The 13,179-nt window shown below is 47.6% G+C and overlaps 9 non-coding genes across 9 annotated transcripts; all 9 read left to right on the plus strand.

Moving 5' to 3' along the window:
* The first annotated feature begins 562 nt into the window (after positions 1-562).
* LOC142718160 (U2 spliceosomal RNA) lies at positions 563-753 on the plus strand. Its single transcript, XR_012872294.1, has one exon. It is a non-coding gene; the product is annotated as a U2 spliceosomal RNA (small nuclear RNA).
* Positions 754-2,061: 1,308 nt separating this feature from the next.
* LOC142718161 (U2 spliceosomal RNA) lies at positions 2,062-2,252 on the plus strand. Its single transcript, XR_012872295.1, has one exon. It is a non-coding gene; the product is annotated as a U2 spliceosomal RNA (small nuclear RNA).
* A 1,304-nt stretch (positions 2,253-3,556) lies between these two features.
* On the plus strand, positions 3,557-3,747 carry LOC142718162 (U2 spliceosomal RNA). Its single transcript, XR_012872296.1, has one exon. It is a non-coding gene; the product is annotated as a U2 spliceosomal RNA (small nuclear RNA).
* Positions 3,748-5,047: 1,300 nt separating this feature from the next.
* On the plus strand, positions 5,048-5,238 carry LOC142718257 (U2 spliceosomal RNA). Its single transcript, XR_012872389.1, has one exon. It is a non-coding gene; the product is annotated as a U2 spliceosomal RNA (small nuclear RNA).
* Positions 5,239-6,550: 1,312 nt separating this feature from the next.
* On the plus strand, positions 6,551-6,741 carry LOC142718163 (U2 spliceosomal RNA). The gene has a single exon (XR_012872297.1). It is a non-coding gene; the product is annotated as a U2 spliceosomal RNA (small nuclear RNA).
* A 1,284-nt stretch (positions 6,742-8,025) lies between these two features.
* Positions 8,026-8,216, plus strand: LOC142718164 (U2 spliceosomal RNA). Its single transcript, XR_012872298.1, has one exon. It is a non-coding gene; the product is annotated as a U2 spliceosomal RNA (small nuclear RNA).
* A 1,296-nt stretch (positions 8,217-9,512) lies between these two features.
* LOC142718166 (U2 spliceosomal RNA) lies at positions 9,513-9,703 on the plus strand. Its single transcript, XR_012872299.1, has one exon. It is a non-coding gene; the product is annotated as a U2 spliceosomal RNA (small nuclear RNA).
* A 1,324-nt stretch (positions 9,704-11,027) lies between these two features.
* Positions 11,028-11,218, plus strand: LOC142718168 (U2 spliceosomal RNA). The gene has a single exon (XR_012872301.1). It is a non-coding gene; the product is annotated as a U2 spliceosomal RNA (small nuclear RNA).
* Positions 11,219-12,510: 1,292 nt separating this feature from the next.
* Positions 12,511-12,701, plus strand: LOC142718136 (U2 spliceosomal RNA). Its single transcript, XR_012872270.1, has one exon. It is a non-coding gene; the product is annotated as a U2 spliceosomal RNA (small nuclear RNA).
* The last annotated feature ends 478 nt before the right edge of the window (positions 12,702-13,179 follow it).

Here is a 13,179-nt window from a genome sequence, read left to right on the forward strand (position 1 = left end):
AGCCTGGCGGCCGGCTGTTGCAGTGTTGCCCTCTCAGGCAACACTGAGTGACTGACTGAGCCTCACCGTCTTATATAAAGTTCAGACGGAACTTTGCACGTGTCATAGTGGAGCCCTCAGGATTCCAGAGCCAGCTTTCTGACATCATAATGGGGCCTCAGAGATAAAAGCCTGGGCCCAGGCAGTGTTGGTCAGTGCTGCTCAGCAGGCAGCACTGGACTGGACTGGATTACAGCTGATACAAGGTGTGAAGGAACAAGGGGTGGCTGTGGGCATGCACTTGCTGCCGCTGCCAGTGTTTATCTGCATGGCAGCAGGGCATTTGGGCGTTGCCAGGAAGGCGTTTTTATGTAGATTCCTCCTCTTTCAGCACTGCATTGTGGTGCAAGCAAAAGAAGCAAATCCTGTCTGGCTTCCTCTCCGGCCTTTATTCACCTCCCGTGTAGCTGTGAGTGTGTGAGCCTGCAGGGCCCCATGGAATTGCCTAGAAGTAGGCTGAATCGCTGCAAGGGCTGAACAGCAGTATCGGGCAGGCTCGGGCAACGCGCGGCCCGTTCGGGTTATCGCTTCTCGGCCTTTTGGCTAAGATCAAGTGTAGTATCTGTTCTTATCAGTTTAATATCTGATACGTCCCCTATCTGGGGACCATATATTAAATGGATTTTTAGAACAGGGAGATGGAAATAGAGCTTGCTCTGTCCACTCCACGCATTGACCTGGTATTGCAGTATTTCCAGGACCGGTGCACCCTTTCCTTATGTGTTGACTAAAAGCAGATTCCAAAAGTGTTTTTTGTCTTTGCTATTGTTTCTGTCTTTCTGAAGGGATCTCCCCTTTTAATCCCATTATTTCAACACCTGTTGGACAATGCATGAGTGATAATGAGCTCATTGATTAAATGCAATTAATGAATAGATTGCCACCTCTTGTTGTGTGTCGTCTGTGTTTCTGTGTTTCCGGCATTTCACATTGGAACACCTCATTCACCTTCCTTGTCTTCTCTCCGCCCTCCCTTTTAGGTAAGTTAAAGAGCTGCACCTGAGCCAGCCACTGATTGATTGATTGATTGATTGATTGATTGATTGATTGATTGATTGATTGATTGATTGATTGATTGATTGATGCAGCACAACAGTCAAATAGTGGAGTGGAGTAGGGGAACAGCAAACAGCCAATAAAGCAGCCCGCCCACTCGCCTGCCCGCCACAATGGACCTACCTGTGTACACTAGATGGATGTGATGGAATGTACTGTCGTCCCTACATTTCAAGAAGAAGTAAGAATTGCAGTTGCAACAAAGCCTTGCTTGCCTACAAAGAGAGCAGCAATTTGGATTTGTTACTATGTTACCTAGAAGAATAACAAACTGTGCAAGGATGGAGGTTGTAGGAGCAAGGAGAAGTTGTCTGTAAAGTTGGTGGATGCCTATTTTCCATTTTGCAGTCCCTTGTCTCCCTCTTGTGGCCTCCTGGAGGCAACTAGCTGTGCAAAAAAAAGACAGCCTGGCGGCCGGCTGTTGCAGTGTTGCCCTCTCAGGCAACACTGAGTGACTGACTGAGCCTCACCGTCTTATATAAAGTTCAGACGGAACTTTGCACGTGTCATAGTGGAGCCCTCAGGATTCCAGAGCCAGCTTTCTGACATCATAATGGGGCCTCAGAGATAAAAGCCTGGGCCCAGGCAGTGTTGGTCAGTGCTGCTCAGCAGGCAGCACTGGACTGGACTGGATTACAGCTGATACAAGGTGTGAAGGAACAAGGGGTGGCTGTGGGCATGCACTTGCTGCCGCTGCCAGTGTTTATCTGCATGGCAGCAGGGCATTTGGGCGTTGCCAGGAAGGCGTTTTTATGTAGATTCCTCCTCTTTCAGCACTGCATTGTGGTGCAAGCAAAAGAAGCAAATCCTGTCTGGCTTCCTCTCCGGCCTTTATTCACCTCCCGTGTAGCTGTGAGTGTGTGAGCCTGCAGGGCCCCATGGAATTGCCTAGAAGTAGGCTGAATCGCTGCAAGGGCTGAACAGCAGTATCGGGCAGGCTCGGGCAACGCGCGGCCCGTTCGGGTTATCGCTTCTCGGCCTTTTGGCTAAGATCAAGTGTAGTATCTGTTCTTATCAGTTTAATATCTGATACGTCCCCTATCTGGGGACCATATATTAAATGGATTTTTAGAACAGGGAGATGGAAATAGAGCTTGCTCTGTCCACTCCACGCATTGACCTGGTATTGCAGTATTTCCAGGACCGGTGCACCCTTTCCTTATGTGTTGACTAAAAGCAGATTCCAAAAGTGTTTTTTGTCTTTGCTATTGTTTCTGTCTTTCTGAAGGGATCTCCCCTTTTAATCCCATTATTTCAACACCTGTTGGACAATGCATGAGTGATAATGAGCTCATTGATTAAATGCAATTAATGAATAGATTGCCACCTCTTGTTGTGTGTCGTCTGTGTTTCTGTGTTTCCGGCATTTCACATTGGAACACCTCATTCACCTTCCTTGTCTTCTCTCCGCCCTCCCTTTTAGGTAAGTTAAAGAGCTGCACCTGAGCCAGCCACTGATTGATTGATTGATTGATTGATTGATTGATTGATTGATTGATTGATTGATTGATTGATTGATTGATGCAGCACAACAGTCAAATAGTGGAGTGGAGTAGGGGAACAGCAAACAGCCAATAAAGCAGCCCGCCCACTCGCCTGCCCGCCACAATGGACCTACCTGTGTACACTAGATGGATGTGATGGAATGTACTGTCGTCCCTACATTTCAAGAAGAAGTAAGAATTGCAGTTGCAACAAAGCCTTGCTTGCCTACAAAGAGAGCAGCAATTTGGATTTGTTACTATGTTACCTAGAAGAATAACAAACTGTGCAAGGATGGAGGTTGTAGGAGCAAGGAGAAGTTGTCTGTAAAGTTGGTGGATGCCTATTTTCCATTTTGCAGTCCCTTGTCTCCCTCTTGTGGCCTCCTGGAGGCAACTAGCTGTGCAAAAAAAAGACAGCCTGGCGGCCGGCTGTTGCAGTGTTGCCCTCTCAGGCAACACTGAGTGACTGACTGAGCCTCACCGTCTTATATAAAGTTCAGACGGAACTTTGCACGTGTCATAGTGGAGCCCTCAGGATTCCAGAGCCAGCTTTCTGACATCATAATGGGGCCTCAGAGATAAAAGCCTGGGCCCAGGCAGTGTTGGTCAGTGCTGCTCAGCAGGCAGCACTGGACTGGACTGGATTACAGCTGATACAAGGTGTGAAGGAACAAGGGGTGGCTGTGGGCATGCACTTGCTGCCGCTGCCAGTGTTTATCTGCATGGCAGCAGGGCATTTGGGCGTTGCCAGGAAGGCGTTTTTATGTAGATTCCTCCTCTTTCAGCACTGCATTGTGGTGCAAGCAAAAGAAGCAAATCCTGTCTGGCTTCCTCTCCGGCCTTTATTCACCTCCCGTGTAGCTGTGAGTGTGTGAGCCTGCAGGGCCCCATGGAATTGCCTAGAAGTAGGCTGAATCGCTGCAAGGGCTGAACAGCAGTATCGGGCAGGCTCGGGCAACGCGCGGCCCGTTCGGGTTATCGCTTCTCGGCCTTTTGGCTAAGATCAAGTGTAGTATCTGTTCTTATCAGTTTAATATCTGATACGTCCCCTATCTGGGGACCATATATTAAATGGATTTTTAGAACAGGGAGATGGAAATAGAGCTTGCTCTGTCCACTCCACGCATTGACCTGGTATTGCAGTATTTCCAGGACCGGTGCACCCTTTCCTTATGTGTTGACTAAAAGCAGATTCCAAAAGTGTTTTTTGTCTTTGCTATTGTTTCTGTCTTTCTGAAGGGATCTCCCCTTTTAATCCCATTATTTCAACACCTGTTGGACAATGCATGAGTGATAATGAGCTCATTGATTAAATGCAATTAATGAATAGATTGCCACCTCTTGTTGTGTGTCGTCTGTGTTTCTGTGTTTCCGGCATTTCACATTGGAACACCTCATTCACCTTCCTTGTCTTCTCTCCGCCCTCCCTTTTAGGTAAGTTAAAGAGCTGCACCTGAGCCAGCCACTGATTGATTGATTGATTGATTGATTGATTGATTGATTGATTGATTGATTGATTGATTGATTGATGCAGCACAACAGTCAAATAGTGGAGTGGAGTAGGGGAACAGCAAACAGCCAATAAAGCAGCCCGCCCGCTCGCCTGCCCGCCACAATGGACCTACCTGTGTACACTAGATGGATGTGATGGAATGTACTGTCGTCCCTACATTTCAAGAAGAAGTAAGAATTGCAGTTGCAACAAAGCCTTGCTTGCCTACAAAGAGAGCAGCAATTTGGATTTGTTACTATGTTACCTAGAAGAATAACAAACTGTGCAAGGATGGAGGTTGTAGGAGCAAGGAGAAGTTGTCTGTAAAGTTGGTGGATGCCTATTTTCCATTTTGCAGTCCCTTGTCTCCCTCTTGTGGCCTCCTGGAGGCAACTAGCTGTGCAAAAAAAAGACAGCCTGGCGGCCGGCTGTTGCAGTGTTGCCCTCTCAGGCAACACTGAGTGACTGACTGAGCCTCACCGTCTTATATAAAGTTCAGACGGAACTTTGCACGTGTCATAGTGGAGCCCTCAGGATTCCAGAGCCAGCTTTCTGACATCATAATGGGGCCTCAGAGATAAAAGCCTGGGCCCAGGCAGTGTTGGTCAGTGCTGCTCAGCAGGCAGCACTGGACTGGACTGGATTACAGCTGATACAAGGTGTGAAGGAACAAGGGGTGGCTGTGGGCATGCACTTGCTGCCGCTGCCAGTGTTTATCTGCATGGCAGCAGGGCATTTGGGCGTTGCCAGGAAGGCGTTTTTATGTAGATTCCTCCTCTTTCAGCACTGCATTGTGGTGCAAGCAAAAGAAGCAAATCCTGTCTGGCTTCCTCTCCGGCCTTTATTCACCTCCCGTGTAGCTGTGAGTGTGTGAGCCTGCAGGGCCCCATGGAATTGCCTAGAAGTAGGCTGAATCCCTGCAAGGGCTGAACAGCAGTATCGGGCAGGCTCGGGCAACGCGCGGCCCGTTCGGGTTATCGCTTCTCGGCCTTTTGGCTAAGATCAAGTGTAGTATCTGTTCTTATCAGTTTAATATCTGATACATCCCCTATCTGGGGACCATATATTAAATGGATTTTTAGAACAGGGAGATGGAAATAGAGCTTGCTCTGTCCACTCCACGCATTGACCTGGTATTGCAGTATTTCCAGGACCGGTGCACCCTTTCCTTATGTGTTGACTAAAAGCAGATTCCAAAAGTGTTTTTTGTCTTTGCTATTGTTTCTGTCTTTCTGAAGGGATCTCCCCTTTTAATCCCATTATTTCAACACCTGTTGGACAATGCATGAGTGATAATGAGCTCATTGATTAAATGCAATTAATGAATAGATTGCCACCTCTTGTTGTGTGTCGTCTGTGTTTCTGTGTTTCCGGCATTTCACATTGGAACACCCCATTCACCTTCCTTGTCTTCTCTCCGCCCTCCCTTTTAGGTAAGTTAAAGAGCTGCACCTGAGCCAGCCACTGATTGATTGATTGATTGATTGATTGATTGATTGATTGATTGATTGATTGATTGATTGATTGATTGATTGATTGATGCAGCACAACAGTCAAATAGTGGAGTGGAGTAGGGGAACAGCAAACAGCCAATAAAGCAGCCCGCCCGCTCGCCTGCCCGCCACAATGGACCTACCTGTGTACACTAGATGGATGTGATGGAATGTACTGTCGTCCCTACATTTCAAGAAGAAGTAAGAATTGCAGTTGCAACAAAGCCTTGCTTGCCTACAAAGAGAGCAGCAATTTGGATTTGTTACTATGTTACCTAGAAGAATAACAAACTGTGCAAGGATGGAGGTTGTAGGAGCAAGGAGAAGTTGTCTGTAAAGTTGGTGGATGCCTATTTTCCATTTTGCAGTCCCTTGTCTCCCTCTTGTGGCCTCCTGGAGGCAACTAGCTGTGCAAAAAAAAGACAGCCTGGCGGCCGGCTGTTGCAGTGTTGCCCTCTCAGGCAACACTGAGTGACTGACTGAGCCTCACCGTCTTATATAAAGTTCAGACGGAACTTTGCACGTGTCATAGTGGAGCCCTCAGGATTCCAGAGCCAGCTTTCTGACATCATAATGGGGCCTCAGAGATAAAAGCCTGGGCCCAGGCAGTGTTGGTCAGTGCTGCTCAGCAGGCAGCACTGGACTGGACTGGATTACAGCTGATACAAGGTGTGAAGGAACAAGGGGTGGCTGTGGGCATGCACTTGCTGCCGCTGCCAGTGTTTATCTGCATGGCAGCAGGGCATTTGGGCGTTGCCAGGAAGGCGTTTTTATGTAGATTCCTCCTCTTTCAGCACTGCATTGTGGTGCAAGCAAAAGAAGCAAATCCTGTCTGGCTTCCTCTCCGGCCTTTATTCACCTCCCGTGTAGCTGTGAGTGTGTGAGCCTGCAGGGCCCCATGGAATTGCCTAGAAGTAGGCTGAATCGCTGCAAGGGCTGAACAGCAGTATCGGGCAGGCTCGGGCAACGCGCGGCCCATTCGGGTTATCGCTTCTCGGCCTTTTGGCTAAGATCAAGTGTAGTATCTGTTCTTATCAGTTTAATATCTGATACGTCCCCTATCTGGGGACCATATATTAAATGGATTTTTAGAACAGGGAGATGGAAATAGAGCTTGCTCTGTCCACTCCACGCATTGACCTGGTATTGCAGTATTTCCAGGACCGGTGCACCCTTTCCTTATGTGTTGACTAAAAGCAGATTCCAAAAGTGTTTTTTGTCTTTGCTATTGTTTCTGTCTTTCTGAAGGGATCTCCCCTTTTAATCCCATTATTTCAACACCTGTTGGACAATGCATGAGTGATAATGAGCTCATTGATTAAATGCAATTAATGAATAGATTGCCACCTCTTGTTGTGTGTCGTCTGTGTTTCTGTGTTTCCGGCATTTCACATTGGAACACCTCATTCACCTTCCTTGTCTTCTCTCCGCCCTCCCTTTTAGGTAAGTTAAAGAGCTGCACCTGAGCCAGCCACTGATTGATTGATTGATTGATTGATTGATTGATTGATTGATTGATTGATGCAGCACAACAGTCAAATAGTGGAGTGGAGTAGGGGAACAGCAAACAGCCAATAAAGCAGCCCGCCCGCTCGCCTGCCCGCCACAATGGACCTACCTGTGTACACTAGATGGATGTGATGGAATGTACTGTCGTCCCTACATTTCAAGAAGAAGTAAGAATTGCAGTTGCAACAAAGCCTTGCTTGCCTACAAAGAGAGCAGCAATTTGGATTTGTTACTATGTTACCTAGAAGAATAACAAACTGTGCAAGGATGGAGGTTGTAGGAGCAAGGAGAAGTTGTCTGTAAAGTTGGTGGATGCCTATTTTCCATTTTGCAGTCCCTTGTCTCCCTCTTGTGGCCTCCTGGAGGCAACTAGCTGTGCAAAAAAAAGACAGCCTGGCGGCCGGCTGTTGCAGTGTTGCCCTCTCAGGCAACACTGAGTGACTGACTGAGCCTCACCGTCTTATATAAAGTTCAGACGGAACTTTGCACGTGTCATAGTGGAGCCCTCAGGATTCCAGAGCCAGCTTTCTGACATCATAATGGGGCCTCAGAGATAAAAGCCTGGGCCCAGGCAGTGTTGGTCAGTGCTGCTCAGCAGGCAGCACTGGACTGGACTGGATTACAGCTGATACAAGGTGTGAAGGAACAAGGGGTGGCTGTGGGCATGCACTTGCTGCCGCTGCCAGTGTTTATCTGCATGGCAGCAGGGCATTTGGGCGTTGCCAGGAAGGCGTTTTTATGTAGATTCCTCCTCTTTCAGCACTGCATTGTGGTGCAAGCAAAAGAAGCAAATCCTGTCTGGCTTCCTCTCCGGCCTTTATTCACCTCCCGTGTAGCTGTGAGTGTGTGAGCCTGCAGGGCCCCATGGAATTGCCTAGAAGTAGGCTGAATCGCTGCAAGGGCTGAACAGCAGTATCGGGCAGGCTCGGGCAACGCGCGGCCCGTTCGGGTTATCGCTTCTCGGCCTTTTGGCTAAGATCAAGTGTAGTATCTGTTCTTATCAGTTTAATATCTGATACGTCCCCTATCTGGGGACCATATATTAAATGGATTTTTAGAACAGGGAGATGGAAATAGAGCTTGCTCTGTCCACTCCACGCATTGACCTGGTATTGCAGTATTTCCAGGACCGGTGCACCCTTTCCTTATGTGTTGACTAAAAGCAGATTCCAAAAGTGTTTTTTGTCTTTGCTATTGTTTCTGTCTTTCTGAAGGGATCTCCCCTTTTAATCCCATTATTTCAACACCTGTTGGACAATGCATGAGTGATAATGAGCTCATTGATTAAATGCAATTAATGAATAGATTGCCACCTCTTGTTGTGTGTCGTCTGTGTTTCTGTGTTTCCGGCATTTCACATTGGAACACCTCATTCACCTTCCTTGTCTTCTCTCCGCCCTCCCTTTTAGGTAAGTTAAAGAGCTGCACCTGAGCCAGCCACTGATTGATTGATTGATTGATTGATTGATTGATTGATTGATTGATTGATTGATTGATTGATGCAGCACAACAGTCAAATAGTGGAGTGGAGTAGGGGAACAGCAAACAGCCAATAAAGCAGCCCGCCCGCTCGCCTGCCCGCCACAATGGACCTACCTGTGTACACTAGATGGATGTGATGGAATGTACTGTCGTCCCTACATTTCAAGAAGAAGTAAGAATTGCAGTTGCAACAAAGCCTTGCTTGCCTACAAAGAGAGCAGCAATTTGGATTTGTTACTATGTTACCTAGAAGAATAACAAACTGTGCAAGGATGGAGGTTGTAGGAGCAAGGAGAAGTTGTCTGTAAAGTTGGTGGATGCCTATTTTCCATTTTGCAGTCCCTTGTCTCCCTCTTGTGGCCTCCTGGAGGCAACTAGCTGTGCAAAAAAAAGACAGCCTGGCGGCCGGCTGTTGCAGTGTTGCCCTCTCAGGCAACACTGAGTGACTGACTGAGCCTCACCGTCTTATATAAAGTTCAGACGGAACTTTGCACGTGTCATAGTGGAGCCCTCAGGATTCCAGAGCCAGCTTTCTGACATCATAATGGGGCCTCAGAGATAAAAGCCTGGGCCCAGGCAGTGTTGGTCAGTGCTGCTCAGCAGGCAGCACTGGACTGGACTGGATTACAGCTGATACAAGGTGTGAAGGAACAAGGGGTGGCTGTGGGCATGCACTTGCTGCCGCTGCCAGTGTTTATCTGCATGGCAGCAGGGCATTTGGGCGTTGCCAGGAAGGCGTTTTTATGTAGATTCCTCCTCTTTCAGCACTGCATTGTGGTGCAAGCAAAAGAAGCAAATCCTGTCTGGCTTCCTCTCCGGCCTTTATTCACCTCCCGTGTAGCTGTGAGTGTGTGAGCCTGCAGGGCCCCATGGAATTGCCTAGAAGTAGGCTGAATCGCTGCAAGGGCTGAACAGCAGTATCGGGCAGGCTCGGGCAACGCGCGGCCCGTTCGGGTTATCGCTTCTCGGCCTTTTGGCTAAGATCAAGTGTAGTATCTGTTCTTATCAGTTTAATATCTGATACGTCCCCTATCTGGGGACCATATATTAAATGGATTTTTAGAACAGGGAGATGGAAATAGAGCTTGCTCTGTCCACTCCACGCATTGACCTGGTATTGCAGTATTTCCAGGACCGGTGCACCCTTTCCTTATGTGTTGACTAAAAGCAGATTCCAAAAGTGTTTTTTGTCTTTGCTATTGTTTCTGTCTTTCTGAAGGGATCTCCCCTTTTAATCCCATTATTTCAACACCTGTTGGACAATGCATGAGTGATAATGAGCTCATTGATTAAATGCAATTAATGAATAGATTGCCACCTCTTGTTGTGTGTCGTCTGTGTTTCTGTGTTTCCGGCATTTCACATTGGAACACCTCATTCACCTTCCTTGTCTTCTCTCCGCCCTCCCTTTTAGGTAAGTTAAAGAGCTGCACCTGAGCCAGCCACTGATTGATTGATTGATTGATTGATTGATTGATTGATTGATTGATTGATTGATTGATTGATTGATTGATTGATTGATTGATTGATTGATGCAGCACAACAGTCAAATAGTGGAGTGGAGTAGGGGAACAGCAAACAGCCAATAAAGCAGCCCGCCCGCTCGCCTGCCCGCCACAATGGACCTACCTGTGTACACTAGATGGATGTGATGGAATGTACTGTCGTCCCTACATTTCAAGAAGAAGTAAGAATTGCAGTTGCAACAAAGCCTTGCTTGCCTACAAAGAGAGCAGCAATTTGGATTTGTTACTATGTTACCTAGAAGAATAACAAACTGTGCAAGGATGGAGGTTGTAGGAGCAAGGAGAAGTTGTCTGTAAAGTTGGTGGATGCCTATTTTCCATTTTGCAGTCCCTTGTCTCCCTCTTGTGGCCTCCTGGAGGCAACTAGCTGTGCAAAAAAAAGACAGCCTGGCGGCCGGCTGTTGCAGTGTTGCCCTCTCAGGCAACACTGAGTGACTGACTGAGCCTCACCGTCTTATATAAAGTTCAGACGGAACTTTGCACGTGTCATAGTGGAGCCCTCAGGATTCCAGAGCCAGCTTTCTGACATCATAATGGGGCCTCAGAGATAAAAGCCTGGGCCCAGGCAGTGTTGGTCAGTGCTGCTCAGCAGGCAGCACTGGACTGGACTGGATTACAGCTGATACAAGGTGTGAAGGAACAAGGGGTGGCTGTGGGCATGCACTTGCTGCCGCTGCCAGTGTTTATCTGCATGGCAGCAGGGCATTTGGGCGTTGCCAGGAAGGCGTTTTTATGTAGATTCCTCCTCTTTCAGCACTGCATTGTGGTGCAAGCAAAAGAAGCAAATCCTGTCTGGCTTCCTCTCCGGCCTTTATTCACCTCCCGTGTAGCTGTGAGTGTGTGAGCCTGCAGGGCCCCATGGAATTGCCTAGAAGTAGGCTGAATCGCTGCAAGGGCTGAACAGCAGTATCGGGCAGGCTCGGGCAACGCGCGGCCCGTTCGGGTTATCGCTTCTCGGCCTTTTGGCTAAGATCAAGTGTAGTATCTGTTCTTATCAGTTTAATATCTGATACGTCCCCTATCTGGGGACCATATATTAAATGGATTTTTAGAACAGGGAGATGGAAATAGAGCTTGCTCTGTCCACTCCACGCATTGACCTGGTATTGCAGTATTTCCAGGACCGGTGCACCCTTTCCTTATGTGTTGACTAAAAGCAGATTCCAAAAGTGTTTTTTGTCTTTGCTATTGTTTCTGTCTTTCTGAAGGGATCTCCCCTTTTAATCCCATTATTTCAACACCTGTTGGACAATGCATGAGTGATAATGAGCTCATTGATTAAATGCAATTAATGAATAGATTGCCACCTCTTGTTGTGTGTCGTCTGTGTTTCTGTGTTTCCGGCATTTCACATTGGAACACCTCATTCACCTTCCTTGTCTTCTCTCCGCCCTCCCTTTTAGGTAAGTTAAAGAGCTGCACCTGAGCCAGCCACTGATTGATTGATTGATTGATTGATTGATTGATTGATTGATTGATTGATTGATTGATGCAGCACAACAGTCAAATAGTGGAGTGGAGTAGGGGAACAGCAAACAGCCAATAAAGCAGCCCGCCCGCTCACCTGCCCGCCACAATGGACCTACCTGTGTACACTAGATGGATGTGATGGAATGTACTGTCGTCCCTACATTTCAAGAAGAAGTAAGAATTGCAGTTGCAACAAAGCCTTGCTTGCCTACAAAGAGAGCAGCAATTTGGATTTGTTACTATGTTACCTAGAAGAATAACAAACTGTGCAAGGATGGAGGTTGTAGGAGCAAGGAGAAGTTGTCTGTAAAGTTGGTGGATGCCTATTTTCCATTTTGCAGTCCCTTGTCTCCCTCTTGTGGCCTCCTGGAGGCAACTAGCTGTGCAAAAAAAAGACAGCCTGGCGGCCGGCTGTTGCAGTGTTGCCCTCTCAGGCAACACTGAGTGACTGACTGAGCCTCACCGTCTTATATAAAGTTCAGACGGAACTTTGCACGTGTCATAGTGGAGCCCTCAGGATTCCAGAGCCAGCTTTCTGACATCATAATGGGGCCTCAGAGATAAAAGCCTGGGCCCAGGCAGTGTTGGTCAGTGCTGCTCAGCAGGCAGCACTGGACTGGACTGGATTACAGCTGATACAAGGTGTGAAGGAACAAGGGGTGGCTGTGGGCATGCACTTGCTGCCGCTGCCAGTGTTTATCTGCATGGCAGCAGGGCATTTGGGCGTTGCCAGGAAGGCGTTTTTATGTAGATTCCTCCTCTTTCAGCACTGCATTGTGGTGCAAGCAAAAGAAGCAAATCCTGTCTGGCTTCCTCTCCGGCCTTTATTCACCTCCCGTGTAGCTGTGAGTGTGTGAGCCTGCAGGGCCCCATGGAATTGCCTAGAAGTAGGCTGAATCGCTGCAAGGGCTGAACAGCAGTATCGGGCAGGCTCGGGCAACGCGCGGCCCGTTCGGGTTATCGCTTCTCGGCCTTTTGGCTAAGATCAAGTGTAGTATCTGTTCTTATCAGTTTAATATCTGATACGTCCCCTATCTGGGGACCATATATTAAATGGATTTTTAGAACAGGGAGATGGAAATAGAGCTTGCTCTGTCCACTCCACGCATTGACCTGGTATTGCAGTATTTCCAGGAACGGTGCACCCTTTCCTTATGTGTTGACTAAAAGCAGATTCCAAAAGTGTTTTTTGTCTTTGCTATTGTTTCTGTCTTTCTGAAGGGATCTCCCCTTTTAATCCCATTATTTCAACACCTGTTGGACAATGCATGAGTGATAATGAGCTCATTGATTAAATGCAATTAATGAATAGATTGCCACCTCTTGTTGTGTGTCGTCTGTGTTTCTGTGTTTCCGGCATTTCACATTGGAACACCTCATTCACCTTCCTTGTCTTCTCTCCGCCCTCCCTTTTAGGTAAGTTAAAGAGCTGCACCTGAGCCAGCCACTGATTGATTGATTGATTGATTGATTGATTGATTGATTGATTGATTGATTGATTGATGCAGCACAACAGTCAAATAGTGGAGTGGAGTAGGGGAACAGCAAACAGCCAATAAAGCAGCCCGCCCGCTCGCCTGCCCGCCACAATGGACCTACCTGTGTACACTAGATGGATGTGATGGAAT

Source organism: Rhinoderma darwinii, unplaced genomic scaffold, assembly GCF_050947455.1.
Source record: "Rhinoderma darwinii isolate aRhiDar2 unplaced genomic scaffold, aRhiDar2.hap1 Scaffold_461, whole genome shotgun sequence".
Classification (NCBI taxonomy): Eukaryota; Metazoa; Chordata; class Amphibia; order Anura; family Rhinodermatidae; genus Rhinoderma; species Rhinoderma darwinii.